The sequence below is a fragment of the Neofelis nebulosa genome, chromosome 5 (assembly GCF_028018385.1).
Source record: "Neofelis nebulosa isolate mNeoNeb1 chromosome 5, mNeoNeb1.pri, whole genome shotgun sequence".
In the NCBI taxonomy this organism is placed as follows: domain Eukaryota; kingdom Metazoa; phylum Chordata; class Mammalia; order Carnivora; family Felidae; genus Neofelis; species Neofelis nebulosa.
In genome coordinates this window covers 111,431,023-111,447,066 of record NC_080786.1, presented here as the reverse complement: position 1 = coordinate 111,447,066, position 16,044 = coordinate 111,431,023, and positions in this window count along the sequence as shown.

Sequence of the window (16,044 nt, the reverse complement as noted above, 5' to 3'; positions counted from 1 at the left end):
TATGTATTTATAATACTTGAATTATATGTGTTGAGGGAGCTTCTCAGGGTCCATCTTAAAAGGTTTAAATACCTACTAAATGTAACTTAAATATATATATAATATATTATATTAATATATATTAAATATATATAATTATTAAATATATATATTAAATATATAAATAATATATATTAAATATATATAAATATATATGTATGTGTGTGTATATATATATGTATGTGTGTGTGTGTGTATATATATATATATATATATATATATATATAATGTTTATTTATTTATTTTGAGAGAGCAAGCCGAGGAAGGGCAGAGAGAGAGAGAGGGAGAGAGAAAGAATTCTAAGCAGGCTCCACACTGCAGTGCTGAGCTTGATGTGGGGCTCCAACTCAAGAACCATGAGACCATGACCTTAAATGAAATTAAGAGTCATCACTTAACCGACTAAGCCACCCAGGCACCCCCTTGCTGAAGGTAACTTAAAGAAGACTGAATGAAGTACTTAGTAAAGCTGCAGAGCAAGAATCCCCATAGACTTGTATACCTAGATCTAATATTAACTTGTAAAAACATGTTTATGTTTATTTTATTATTATTTTTATTTTAAAAAACCTTTATTTTTTAATTTTTTTAACGTTTATTTATTTTTGAGACAGAGAGAGACAGAGCATGAATGGGGGAGGGTCAGAGAGAGAGGGAGACATAGAATCTGAAAGAGGCTCCAGGCTCTGAGCTGTCAGCACAGAGCCCAACGTGGAGCTCCAACTCACAGACCGTGAGATCATGACCTGAGCCGAAGTTGGACGCTCAACCAACTGAGCCACCCAGGCGCCCCTAAAAAAACCTTTTAATGTTTAATTTTGAGAGAGAGAGAGAGAGAGAGTGAGAGAGGAGTGGGGGAGGGGCAGAGAGAGAGGGAGACACAGAATCCTAAGCAGGCTCCAGGCTGCAAGCTGTGAGCTCAGAGCCAGATGTAGGGCTCAAACTCACGAACCACAAGATCATAACATAAGCTGAAATCAGATGCTTAACCCACTGAACCACCCAGGTACCCCTACATTTATTTTTTAACGCAGGGGAAGCTTTATTCTGTGATGACTCTAGGAGAATTTTAAAGAAAAATACAGTACCAACACATGTTTGTCTCTTTGGCAGCTAAGAAAGCATTTCTTTGTTGCAACTTTCTGCATTCAGCAAATAGTTGAGTACTTTTCCAAAAAAAAAAAAAAAAAAAAAACCCACAAAATTTCAAGTTCCAACTCTGAAATCTCAGAATCCCTCCCCTATGTCACCTTTGAACTGTAACCAGTAGCCTTTCGTGTCCAGGTGTAGTAGGCCAGATAATACCTTACCTCTCACCCCAAAGATACCCATGGCCTCATCCCAGAACTAGTGAACATTACCTTAGATGTCAAGAGACTTTTCAGATGTGATTAAATTAAGGGTGTTATGGTATGGGGAGATTATCCTGGATTACCTGGGTGGGCCCAGTCCTTATAGGAGATGCAGGAGATCAGAAGAATAGCAGGAATGTGGCAATGGAAGCAAGAGATTGGAGATGGGAGGGATGCAAGGAAAGCACTGTGATCCAAAGAATGCAGGCAGGCTCAAGGTGCCGAAAAAAAAGAGAAACATTCTCCCCTGAAGCCTCCTGAAGTACTCTTGACATCTTGAGACTTCTGACCCCCAGAACTGTAAGAGAATAAATTTATGTTGTTCTAAGCACCGAGTGTGTGGTAATTTGTTACAGCAGTCATAGAAAAGGAACATACTAGGGTTTGGCCATGCTCTAGTCCCCAGAGCAATTGTGTCTCAATTTAGGTGAATGATCCAGGGCAGACGGCTAAGAAAGAATGGAGCTTACACCTGAACCAGGCCAGAGACTTCAGATCCTGGGTTCTTGCCCTCTAGTCCACAGTCCTCAGTTATGGTGCTGGCTCAAAAAAGTCATGAACACATTTGTTGCTTCTCAACTTCGTTTGTCAGCATACAGAATGCTGTATTTGTCAGGGTTCTCCAGAGAAACAGAACCGTGTGTGTGTGTGTGTGTGTGTGTGTGTGTGTTATTTTAAGGAGGCTCGGAAAATGCAATATCTAATGCAGGAGGCTGGCAGCCTGAACATTCAGGAAAGAGTTAACAGTTCAAGCCAAAAGACAACCCACTGGAGAAATCAAGAAGAGTGAATATTGCAGATGAATCCTAAAGTCTGTGTGTTCAGGAGAGGTTAGTCTTTTTTTCTCTTCAGGCTTTCAACTGTTTTGGATGAGACTACTCACATTATAGAGGGCAGTCTGCTTTACTCCATCTATCAATTTTTTTAGTTACATTTTTTTTTGTGGGAGGAGCACCTGGTTGGCTCAACTCAGTGGAGTGTGGGACAGTTGATCGTGGGGTTGTGAGTTTGAGCCCCATGTTGGGTGTCGAGACTACTTAAGAAAAAAAACGTAAAAAAAAATTGTTTCTGGAAATATCACTCTTTTATGTTAAACCAGATATTAGATGAACATATTCAAAAATAAACAAACAAAAAATATTATGTGTTCTAGCTATTTAAATTTTATTGTCTTTTAGTGTCATTAAAAAAATTTTGAGTATAGTTGACACACAATGGTACATTAACATTGTGTACAACATAGTGACTCAACGTCTCTATATGATATGCAGTGTTCACCACAAGTGTACCTACCATCTGTCAACATACAACACTGTTACAATGTCATTGACTATATTCCCTTTGCTGTGCCTTTTATTTCCGTAATTTATTCATTCCATAACTGGAAGCCTGTATCTCCTACTCCCGTTCCTCCATTTCTCTCACCCACCCACCACCCTTCCCTCTGGCAAACATCAGTTTGCTCTCTGTATTCATAGGTCTGATCTGTTCTTCATTTGTTTGTTTATTCATTTGTTTTGTTTTTTAGATTCCACATATGAATGAAATCATATAGTATTTGTCTTTCTCAGAATGACTTATTTCACTTAGTATAATACCCTCCAAGTCCATCTATGCTGGAGTTATAGAAGTTCTTTATATATTTTTGGATATTAACTCCTTTTTGGATCTATCATTTGCAAATCTCTTATCCCATTCAGTAGGTTGCCTTTATGTCTTGTTGACGGTTTCCTTTTTGTCTTGTTGATGGTTTCCTTCACTGTGCAAAAGCTTTTTATTTTGATATCATCCCAATAGCTTATTTTTGCTTTTGCTCTTTAGGAATCATATCTAGAAAAATGTTGCTATTGCCAGTGTCAAAGAAATTATTGCCTGTATTCTCTTCTAGGGGTTTTATGGTTTTAGGTCTCACTTTTAGGTCTTTAATCCGTTTTAAGGTGTGTGTGTGTGTGTGTGTGTGTGTGTGTGTTAGAAAGTGGTCCAGTTCCATTCTTTTCATGTAGCTCTCTGGTTTCTCAACACCATTTATTCAAGAGACTCTTTTTTATTTGCTGTATATTCCTGCCCCCTTTGTCATAGATTACCTATTGATCTACCAATTTAAATGTTAAGTTTCATCCAAAAACACCCTTCCAGAAACATCCAAAATAATGTTTGACCAAATATCTGGCACTATGGCTCAATCAACGACATAAAATTAATCACCACAGAAGGCATCTGCATTCACTGAGTAATCAAGAGGTTTTTTTTTTAAAGCACTCTTTATTTCACTTTGCACTAGAGTTGACTCAATGGAAAAGACCTAGGCAAACCTAAGTCTGTCCATGAGAAACTAAACTATTCGAGAAATATAAGTCACTGCACTTTTTGACAGAATGGATATGTGTACTTCCTTATTTCTGCTTCTCCACAAGTCAACAAGCCCAAAACAGCTAGTCTTTGCAACACTCCCACCCTGCTATAAAATATGGGGGACCAGGGGCACCTGGGTGGCTCAGTTGGTTAAGTGTCCAACTCTTGATTTCAGTTCAGATCATAATCTCATGGGCTTGTGAGATCAAGCTCCATGTTGGGCTCCGTGCTGACAGAATGGAGCCTGCTTGGGATTTTCTCTTTCCTTCTCTCTGCCCGTCTACCACTCATGCATGCATGCACATGTGTGGTCTCTCTCTCTCTCTCTCTCTCTCTCTCTCAACATGAATAAACGTTAAAAAAAAAAAAACTTCTAAAGAAAAAAAATCTAGGGGCCATCCTCCTTCTCCTTATTAGGGTAAAAGCATCATCATTTACAATTAACTCCCTACTATCAACAGGAAGATTGACCTTCCTGGTTTTCTTTCTCTCCTATTCTTTCTCTTCTCTCCCCGTCATCAAGCTTTTGTCTTCTTTCTCTACTTTTCTAATTTTTCATCCTTGTGCTTTTGTGAACTGTTTGGTGAAGGCTTGGAAAAACTAGGTGCTACTCTACTCTTTCTTCAACTCCTGGAAACAGTTCTGGAGTGAGAAAAAGTGAGCAAAGATCAAAAGAGACAAGAACAACAGTGAGAATCATGAGAGCTTGTGAGTGTGTGTGTTTGTACATGTGTGAGAGTGTGAACTGTTTAGAAACCATATTGGGGTTTTGAGGTGCTTTTATTTAGGTGCATATTCTAAGTGAATATGCAGAGAACAAAATTGCATAGGATTGAAATTATGGGAAAATAAAAGTAGAGAGTTGACCTTTATTTAAAATTTACCAATTAAACCTCTACCTTGTGTGACAAATTAACAATGCTAAAGATACCAAAATGAGCCAGTTGGGGCTCTTGCTCTCAAGGGACTCATCTCACATGGATTTTTGTGTCCTTTTGAATCCATTCACACAATTGAGCATGAATCCCACACTCACATAACTTTCAAGTTTCCTGAATGTCAATCTGTTCCCCACACACCCTGAACGAAGACAGAGTATGCTCCCACAGGGCAATACCTGGCTTCCAACTCCCTATGTACGATTCCAGAACACCTAAGTCCATGCTGGGCACAGAGCAGTGTTCAAGTTGATGAAAACCTCCTGACTTGGTCACAACATAATCTATCCCAGCCTTCACTAAGTCTTTCCTAATGAAGGCTGGTTTTTCATCTGGTTTGTTTCATGGTAGAGGCTCTATTAAACCATATGTTACTAACAAAAACCCAGCCACCAGCTGCTGGTGGTTTTCCTTTGCTGTGTATCCAATAGAATCCCACAGCAGCCTGGTCTGTGGCTGTCAACATTTTTTGTCTATGAATGTTCATGAATGATAGAACTGCAGACCAGCTTTCATCTGGCTTTGCCAATGGGTACAAAACAAGGAATCCCACTCTTCCTTCTTGGAGCCAGAGCAATAGCTCAGGTACCCAGCTCAGAATGCCTCTCGTCAGGACTGGTTCACGAGTCCATTGTTAAATTAACCTTGGTTTGGCAAATAGGGCCCAGTCCTTTGAAGCCTTTATCACTACTGACCAGGTTTCTAAAAACTTCACTCTCCTTTTACTTGTTTACAGGGCCAGTATTTCACTGAAACTTCTTAGTTAATGCATTTTCAGATGAGCCATGGCTCCTTTTTTAACCACCATGCCCCCCTAAAATAGCTATCTGGTAATATGATTAGAAGAAAAGGAGGGGAGATTGTAATATTTGGATTGCAGTGACTCAAAAAGCAGCAAGAGGAGCTCATTTAGGAAAAAACAACTTTCCTCTGAGGGTCAGGCTTGTACAATATTCCCATTCTAATCCTGTGGCGGTCCATGAAATGATTCAGAACGTGGATGGTGAAATATTGTTTTATAATGAATCTTCCTTTTTTGATTAGTGTAGAGCCTGTATCCTGCTTCCAGAGGCAGAATCCAGTTTTCTTATTCATTTTCACATCAGTTGGAATGGAAAAACTGAAGTCGTTGCTCTGATGGCCAGAAACATCTCATGGTGCTCGCAGACCCAGTATTCGATACAGATAGGCACAGGGGGGCCTTTTGCTCCTTTTTTGTTGATGGAAAGAGCTTCACTCCACTGAAACAGATGATTTTTAGTACAGACTAACATTGTAGAAATAACTCATACTCTTTTGGGTTTTTCTTTTTTATTGTATAAAGATTTCTCAGTTTCTTTTTTTTATTGAAATATAGTTGACATCTCAGTTTCTTTTTTATAATCAACATCCATGAGCTGGCCATAAAAATGTATTCCTCAGTCTGAGGTCAGAAACTTCCTTGAGAGGTCAGGGAGATTCCAAAAACTCTGTGAAAATTAGAACTGCAGAACTCCAAAAAGTAGGTTGGGGTGGAAGAGAGAAGCAGTGCCTTTGTTTGGGAAACGTGAGCAAAGCTTCTGGATTTCCACCTTTCTTCTGAAGCTGGAAAATGAGGAAGGAAATCTGAAAGGGAGAAAGGGAGAAATGAAACAAAGAAATGACGATGGAGCCCTTTAAGTGTCCAGCCTCATTAGATACATTAGTGCATTCAATCCTCACAAAAATTCCCACAAGGTTTTCCCCTTACCCTTCTTGCCTCTTGTCAAAGCCCACTTTACATGATAAATATTAAAAGGGTAGACACATACTTTGCCTTCGGTAATGAGACCCAGTTCTAACTATAGGACTTAAGAGAAAATCTCATGGGGGGGATTTAGGAAAAGATTTTCCTCCAAAACAAAAAAAGAAGCATACATGATCATGAAAAGATCTCTTTTCACCTCACCTGCCCCCTGCTTCCTACATATGAATGCAGTTATATGAGGACATGATGCCATCTTGCAACCAAGAGGCAAAAATGTTGAGGACCGAAGGTTTTTCATACTGAGGACAGTGGAATGAAGGATGGAAAGAACTGGATTCTTCATGATATTGTTGAGACCATTGATTCAGTGGCCTGGAGCCACCTACTTCTAGAGAACTTTTTATGTGAGATAAGAAAGTCCTTTATTATTTCAGCCACTTTTAGCTGGGTATTCTGTTACTTTCAGCCAAAACCATGTTAATGAATAAAATATGACTATTTCCATTTTACTCTACTAGATGTGTTTCATCCAACAGACCAAAAAATTAATTCACTGGCCATTGCAGTGGAAACAAAACATAATTGCTTTATAATCTGTTAGAAATTATCTTTTGTGCAGTCCTGTAGTTTTCAGCTTAATACATTTTCTCCTCACTGCCCTTCATGGGTGGATGATGACATGTAGCAGTCCTTAAAATGAGCATGTACCACAGATGGTAACTTTGCTTCCTATTATTTCTTGTGACCTACTTGCTGAAAGATTGGTCCCAGTCCTCAACCATTATGCTTATTATTTGGCTAACATTTTCCCCCGCAGACTGATAGAAGCTCAGAGGCTGATGCTCTGAGGCTGATACAACATACTGAATCTGTAATAATGGTCTCCTACCATAATGATGATACCAGGCTCATGGTTTAAGATACGTCTGTTCAAAATGATTGCTAGCAAAGTTATCAGTCACATTTAAGCTTCTACTCACAGATATAACATGTTACATACTGTACAGCAGTCTCAAAAAGACAAAATTATACTAGTGAAGAAGGTTAGTGGTTGCCAGGAATTCAAGATAGGGGGAGGATGTGACAGTAAAGGGATAGAATGCCAGAGGTAGTGGAACACTTCTATATCCTGATTTTATGGTAGTCACATGAATCTGTACATATGTTTACTCATGGAACTCTATACTACCAAAAAGTTCAATTTTACTGTATGGTAATTTAAAAATTAAATTTATCCGATAAAAATGGTTTATAGCCAGTCATTCTATGATAAGTCTAAACTTTTTCTTCTAATTGCTACCAAGAAAGAGGGGGTGATATAGTTAGCTATATCTGGGCTTAAGAAAACAGTAGCCAAGTCAAGGAAATGGAAATCTCTACCTGATTGATGCAACTAAAAATAGTGGTTGAAAGAACATTCTATGAAATAAAATTGTAATTTTTTAAAGTTTATTTATTTTAGGAGAGAGAGAGAGAGAATGTGTGCATACACTCACGCATGAGTGGGGAAGGGGCAGAGAAAGAGGGAGAGAGAATCCAATGTAGGATCCATGCCGTCAGTGCAGGTCTCAGTCTCATGAATTGTGACATCATGACCTGAACTGAAATGAAGAATTGGACACTTAACCAATTAAGCCACCCAGGCGCCCCCAAACTGTTATTTTTTAATTGCTGAGGCCTCTCCCAATATCTTTTGGGATAAGAATCAGAACCATTTCCTTGGTTATCAAATCTCAGGGTCCATGATCTCAACTGATGTAGAAAAAGCATTTGACAAAATTCAACACCTTTCATAATGAAACACTAAACAAACTAGAAATTACCTCAACATTAAAAAAATCTGTAGGGGCGCCTGGGTGGCGCAGTCGGTTAAGCGTCCGACTTCAGCCAGGTCACGATCTCGCGGTCCGTGAGTTCGAGCCCCGCGTCAGGCTCTGGGCTGATGGCTCGGAGCCTGGAGCCTGTTTCCGATTCTGTGTCTCCCTCTCTCTCTGCCCCTCCCCCATTCATGCTCTGTCTCTGTCTGTCCCAAAAAAAAAAAAAAAAAAAAAAAAATGTTTAAAAAAAAATCTGTATATGAAAAACCCATAGCTGGGGTGCCTGGATGGCTCAGTAGGTTAAGCATCTGACTCTTGATTTCAGCTCAGGTCATGATCTCACAGTTAGTGAATTTTGGGCTCCACATCAAGCTCCACACTGACATCACAGAACCTGCCTAGGATTCTGTCTCTCTCCCTCTCTCTGTGCCCCTCCCCTCTTCTCTCTCTCTAAATGAATAAATAAATAAATAAATAAACTTAAAAATGGGAAAAAAAAGAAAGAAAGAAAACCCACAACTAACATCATACTCAATAGTGAAAAATGAAACCTTTTCCTCTAAGATCAGGGACAAGATAAGGATGTCCACTGTGAAATTCACCACTTCTATTCAACATAGTACTAGAATTTCTAGCCAGAGCAATTAGGCAAGAAAAGAAATAAATGGCATACAAATTGGAAAGGAAGAGATAAAATTATCTCTGTTCACGAGTGACAAGATCTTATTTGTGGGAAATCGTAAAAATTCCACACACACACACATGCACAGGATACAAAATCAATGAACAAAAATCAGTTGTGTTTCTATACACTAACAATGAACAATACAAAAGGAGATTAAGAAACCAATTTACAGTAGCATCAAAAAAAATAAAGTACTTTGGAATAAACCTAACCAAAAAGGTGAAAGATTCATACACTAAAATCTGCAAAATGTTGCTTGAAGAAATTAAAGACATCAATAAATTGAAAGACATCCCATCTTCACTTGAAGGCTTAACATTTTTAAGATGTTGATATTATCCAAAGTTGTCTACAGGTTTAATGCAATCCTTATGAAAATCTCAACAGTTTTTTTTTTTTTTGCAGAAATAGAAAATCCATCCTAAAATTCATATGGAATCTCAAGGGACCCCAAAGAGTCAAAACAATCTTGAAAAAGGACAAAGTTGGAGGTCTTACACTCCTGATTTCAAAACCTACTACAATGCTAGCGCAGTCAAAACAGCATGATAGTGTCATAAAGTCAAACAGAATAGAGAACCCAGGATTAAGCCCTCACATATTCAGAGCTTCTTTGACTTCTCATGGGGTTATGCCCCAATAAACCCAACTTAAGTTGAAAATACAGTAAGTTAAAAAATGCATTTAAGACACCTAGCCCACCAAATATCATAGCCTAGCATAACCTACCTTAACTATGCTTAGAACACTTATATTAGCTTTCAATTGGGCAAAGTCATCTAATACAAAACCTATTTTATAATGAAGTGTTGAATATCTCATCTAATTTATTGAATACTGTACTGAAAGTGAGAAAGCAATGGTGGTATGGACACAGAATGGTTATAAGTGTATCAGTTGTTTACCCTTGTGATCATGTGGCTGAGTAGGAGCTGTGGTTCATTGCCACTGCCTAGCATCATGACAGTATTGTACCACATATTGCTGGCCCAGAAAAATATCAAAATTCAAAGTAGAATTTCTACTGAATGCATATTATTTTCACACCATTATAAAAATGAAAAGCTGTAAGTTGGGGACCCTGTGTATGGTCGAATGATTTTCAGTAAGGGTACCAAGACCTTCCAATGGGGAAACGACAGTCTTTTCAACAAATGGTGTTAGGAAAACTGGATCTCCACATGCAAAAAAATAAAGTTGGATGCTTACCTTCCACCACTTATAAAAATTATACAAAAAATGGTTCAAAGGCCTAGACGTTCTAGCAAAAACTATATAACCCTTAGAAGAAAACATAGGAGAAAAGTTTCATGACTTTGGATTTGGCAATGATTTCTTGGATATGACACCAAAAACACAGGCAAGAAAAGAAAAATAGATAAATAGGACTTCATCAAAATTAAGAACTTTTTTGCACAGAAAGACTATTTACAGAGTGAAAAGGTAACCCCCAGAATGGGAGAAAATATTCCCAAATCATGTATATGATAAGCGATTAATATCCAGAATATGTGTTTTTTTAATTACAACTCAGCAACAAAAAATCCAAATTAAAATGGGCAAAGATTGGGCGTTCGGGGGATGAGTCAATTAAGCCTCTGACTCTTGATTTCAGCTTAGGTCACAATCTCACCGTTCCTGAGATTTAGCTCCATGTTGGGCTGTGTGCTAATATCGCCGAGACTGCTTAGGATTCTCTCTCACGCCCTCTGCCCCTCCCCTGCTTGCACAAGTGCTAATATGCTCTCTCGCTCTCTCTCTCTCTCAAAATAAATAAATAAACATTAAAAATAATTTAAAAAATAAGATGGACAAAGAATTTCAATAGTTCTTTGGCAAGGATGAAAAAGTGGAACTCATTGCTGGTGGAAATGTAAAATGGTGCAGCAGCTGTGGAAAATGGTATGGTAATTTTTCAAGAAAATAGAAGAAGAATTACAATATGATCCAGCAATTCTGCTTCTGGGTATATACCTAAAAGAACAATAATATATATATATATTATTATATTATATATAATATATATATATATATATACACACATTATAGTGTATAATAATACGCTATAGTACATAACTGTAAATACTATAATAGCCTTAAAAGCAATGTAATTCGGGGCGCCTGGGTGGCTCAGTCGGTTAAGCGTCTGACTTTGGCTCAGGTCATGATCTCACGGTCCATGAGTTCGAGCCCCACGTCGGGCTCTGTGCTGACAGCTCAGAGCCTGGAGCCTGTTTCAGATTCTGTGTCTCCCTCTCTCTCTGACCCTCCCCTATTCACGCTCTGTCTCTTTCTGTCTCAAAATAAATGTTAAAAAAATTTTTTTTTAATAAAAAAAAATTTATAAAAAAGCAATGTAATTCTAATACATGCTACGATACAGATAGATCTAGAAGACATTATGCTACATCAAATACGCCAGTCACAAAAAGAAATTTGTATGATTCCACTTCTTGAGATCTCTAGAGTCATCAAACTCATGGAGACAGAGAGTGGAATGGTAACCAGGGCTGGGGGAGGGAGGAAGTTCTGGAGATGGACCGTGGTGATGGTAGCACAACAATGTTCATGTACTTGATGGCACCGAACTGTACACTTAAAAATGGCTAAAATGGTAAATTGTATGCATATTTTACCATCACAACCAAAAAAAATCTCAAGGTCAGCGTGCCGTGCTTGGAATTTAGAATAGTAGATCCTAAAAACCCTTTTTGAGTGACTTTTACATGTGTGCTAAGCATTTGAACAAGCCAAATATCAAAAAGAGATGGAGTGATGATGGCTGTAGCTTTTAGCTGCAGTGTCTTCCAAAGAGTTAGGACAACGTGCTTGTTGTGTGAGGTTCCTGTCTTGCTAGTTTCATTGGAAATGAACAGTCTCCACATCAATGGGGAATTTTATTAACTAGGGTTTACTGGGTTCACTGAAATAGTCCCATTATTTGACAACTCCCAGAAAATTCTTCAGCCACAGACATCTTATGTCACTACATCACCAAACAGAACTCTGTCTAAGATGCTCTGTAGATAACTTAACACAAGGAATGCATTCTCCTGGGAATACACTGGAGCCTCCACATGGCCCTTAAGAAGACACTGACCTCTTTGAAAATAGGACTGCAAGATCCAGGGGACTGAGGGCGGCTTCCAGTTGCACAGATTCTTTTGAACTTTGGTTCTCAAGAAAGACTGAAAGAATCATCGGAAGACCCAAAATAGAATCTGTCACATACCAATCCTGTGAGACAATGCATGATCTTGCAGAGGCATTAAGAAGAAGGAAGACAGATATTCTGGGACTCTTTTAATGTGATTTGTTGCCTTCTAGAGACTCGAAAGACTGTGGAAAAATTCTCCTATAGGATTAAAATATATAGACCTGTTGGACTCTGTTAAACTGAAAATAATAGTTAAATCCAAGGATTAAGACTAGCACTGGGACAAAGGAGGAGTTTCTGACTCTCCAGCCTCCTTCCAGCCAGCTCAGATACCATCAATCTCCAGCCAATGCAGAGACAAAGTCTGTATTTCAAGATTTGCATCTTTGACCTCTTTCTAAACATAAAACATAAAATAGCATTGTCAGAGGTTTTAGATGGCCTATAGCTTCATGCAAGCTTCTTCAGTTCACACCAGTGAGAGTTTCCCATATGGACGAGGTCAATCCTTGACCTCTGGAATCCTCAATATGTTATTCTCAAGGCAGCTGCCTTCTTCCTAGTCCCTTATAAATTAGCTGTGCATTTTCTGGAATCAACCACATCCTTGGAAAACTGCAGCTCATCCAAGAAACTTGGCCTCCATTCTGTTGTCTCCAGAGACAGCTGTGTGAAAGTTTCAGGAGCCATAACTCAGGCAGAGGGTCCTCTGTGGTCAGCAGAGCCCCAAATTTGGGTAAAGTTTCACTTGAATATTCATTGGCGTTAGCAGTTTGGCAGAAATAGGAAAGGACTTCTAATTCCATAGGGTCAAATATCCTTCCTGAAACTAGAATGGAAAAGATGAACTGACTCATAGAAAGGATTTTGTGATAAACCTAATGTCCTGGGGCCACTTTCATATTAGTACCTCCTCTTCTCATCACTTACTTCCCTTGTGTGTCTCTTGAATAATATCATTTTCAAGGATTTAATAAAGATTTCTTTGTCAGCAGCCCAAATCAAAGCCTCCAGAGGAACTGGTATACTGTTTGAAAAATCCAGGGCCCTCAGTTCTAATGAAGTATAGGAATAAAGAGGATGTAAGGAAGAAGATGACTATTGGGGATGGTCTGAAGCCAACAGCAACCTGGGATTGGAAAGAATTAAGAGACATCAGCCCCATGGAGATATTTAAACAGAGTGAGAGTAGATGATATTAGCAATTACATATACAGATGGCAAGTTTATGCATATGAAAGGATGTTCAATATTGATATGTCATTAGGGAATTGCAAATTAAAACAACAATGAAATGCCACTACATACTTCTTTGAATGGCTAAAATACAAACACGGACAATATCAAATATAGACAGTAAAAAGTTAATGGTTGCCAAGAGTTTGAGAAAGGGAAGGTGGGATAAATAGGTAGAGCACCCAGGGGATTTTCAGGAGGTCTTTGGGACTCTCTGTACTTTCTGCTTCATTTTTCTGTAAATCTGAAATTTCTCTAAAAAGTAAAGTCTATTAAAAAAGAGAGAGAGAGAGAGAGAGCTGTTGATGAAAGAGGTGCCAATGGCTGTTTGCATGAAGACAGGGGCCAGAGAGAGATTTGCATCCTCTGAGTCACAGAGAGCATTTGCATCATTGTTAAATGGGAGCCAAAGTGGCATTTCTCAAATAAGGTCCAAGAACCACCTCCATCCAAATCAACCAGGTTGATTGTTAAATGCAGGTTCCTGGGCCCCGCGTCAGACTACTGAGTCAAAGTCTCTTGGAGTCAGACCTGGAAGTCTGCATTTAGAACACTCCAGGATTGCTATGCACTTTAAGGCTTGGGTCCCATTAGTGTACGCTGTAACAATCTTCTATTTTTTTATTTTTGTACATATGGAGTAATAAAGAGAAGATATCTACTAAATTCTTATCAAATATATGTAACAAGCTTATGAATAATGGGGCTGGAGAGGGAAAGAGTGAGATGGACACAAGATGAGGCTGATGGACAGTCTGTTTGGAGAAGCTTGTCAGCCTGTGTTAATCAGAAATGACCCAGTGGAAGACAACTCATGAGCTTTGAGTCAAGTGATTTCCAGGAATACTTATGAAGGCACCAACCGCCCTCCTTAAAAAAAAAAAAAAAAAAAAAACAAACAAACAAACAAAAAAAAACACCTAAACCAAAACCAAAACCCAAAATAAACAAGAAGATGGAAGATGAGCATTTTCCATTACAGATGTTACATTCATATATATCTGACCCTTGAACAATGTGGAAGTTAGGAACAACAATTTCCCCTCATCCTACATGGTCAAAAATCCGTGTATAACTTTTGACAATCTCAAAACTTAAATACTAATAGCCTACTGTTTATTATTGCTAATAAACAATCAATTAACACATTTTGTGTATGTATTATATCCTGGATTCTTTTAATAAAATCAGTTAGAGAAAAGAAAATATTAACAAAAGAAGGAAATTACATTTACAGTACTATACTGTAAACAAATCTGCGCTACAAATAGACATGTGCAGTTCAAACTTACGTTGTTCAAGGGTCAACTGTATTGGCCAGATTGTTATTTTCTTTCCACTGGAATAAATTACTGTAATTGCAACCTAAGACTGAGGTAACAATGTAAATGGAAGTGAGAAGGAGGAAGAACAAATGATCTTCCTCATTTGACCCCCCTCGGCTTGTGTAACAAAGTAAGGTCCTTGTATGTTTACACATACTCTATTATTATTATTTCAGCACTTACAGCCAGCTGTGTACCTGTCTCCTTCACTAGGCTGTCCACTATTTAAAGGCTCTTATTTATCTCTGGGTTCTTAGTGTCAGGGAAACAGAAGGTATTTTGTAAATACTTCTTTGGAAGTGGGGTTGTATAAATGAGAGTTAACAGAGCAAAACCTCATTTATTTAAAGCAAGTGGAGGGGAAAACTGAGGAAGGTTAGGGCCAGAGCCTGCAAAAACTGAGGAGGAAGATGGCAATTGGTCAATGGTGTTCCCAGAGCTTGAGTGTTTTGTCAGGTCACAGAATAGACCCATAGTGGTGCTTGCTCTGCTAATAACTATAGCCATTGCTAAGATTAGGCTTTTTTCTTCCTCTCCTCTAACCATTGCTCTTATTCTCACAAAAAACAAAACCAAAAACATCTCTAGTGGAACTACTCAAAAGAGCCCACAAATCAGATGTAGAAAAGTAGAGAAGTAGACATAAAAGAAATCAGATGAATTCTGTTCCTAGTGTTTGAGTTACTAACTTTGTGTAGGAAATTAGATTTGTATTTCAAGTTATTTGCTGTGTGCTAAATTTTCCTGACCTATGGTATACAATTGAGCTCTTCCAGGTTTTACAAACTGGGAGAAATTAGTTTCTGTTGTCAGTAGAATTAAGGGGTTGTAATTAGCATTTCTGAGAAATGCCCAAGTAAAATTAGAAGAGTTTAATCTAGATTGGTTATTGAGCTTGCTTTTATTTGCCCTAACAAAGGCATAGCTTAATTAAGGCCGCCCCAGAGAGCAGTAACAGTCTAAAGAGAAGCTGTAATGAAGGGGCATTTACAGTGTTACCTTCAAGTCACCTTAAATTACTTTGGAACAAGACAAATGAGTAAAATAAAATTGGGAAACGTCTTGCACTTGAAGGAGACTTATGGTTTATGAAATTATTTGATTTATATTAAACCTCAAAAGAGAAAATACCAAGTGTTGGCAAAGGTGTGTAGCAACCAGATGTCTCATAAATTACTTGTGGGAGTGTTAACTGGATCAATTATTTTTGAATATTGTTTGGCTTATCTACTAAAACCAAACATACATACAAGCTATGACCAAGCAATCCCAGTTCTAGTTACATACCCAACAAAAAGGATTATATTTGTTTTCCAATGCAGAAAACCAGATGGTAAAACTATCCAAATGTCCATCAACAGAAAATGTATAAATAAGTTGCAGTATTTTCATAAAACTGAATACCATACAGCTAGGA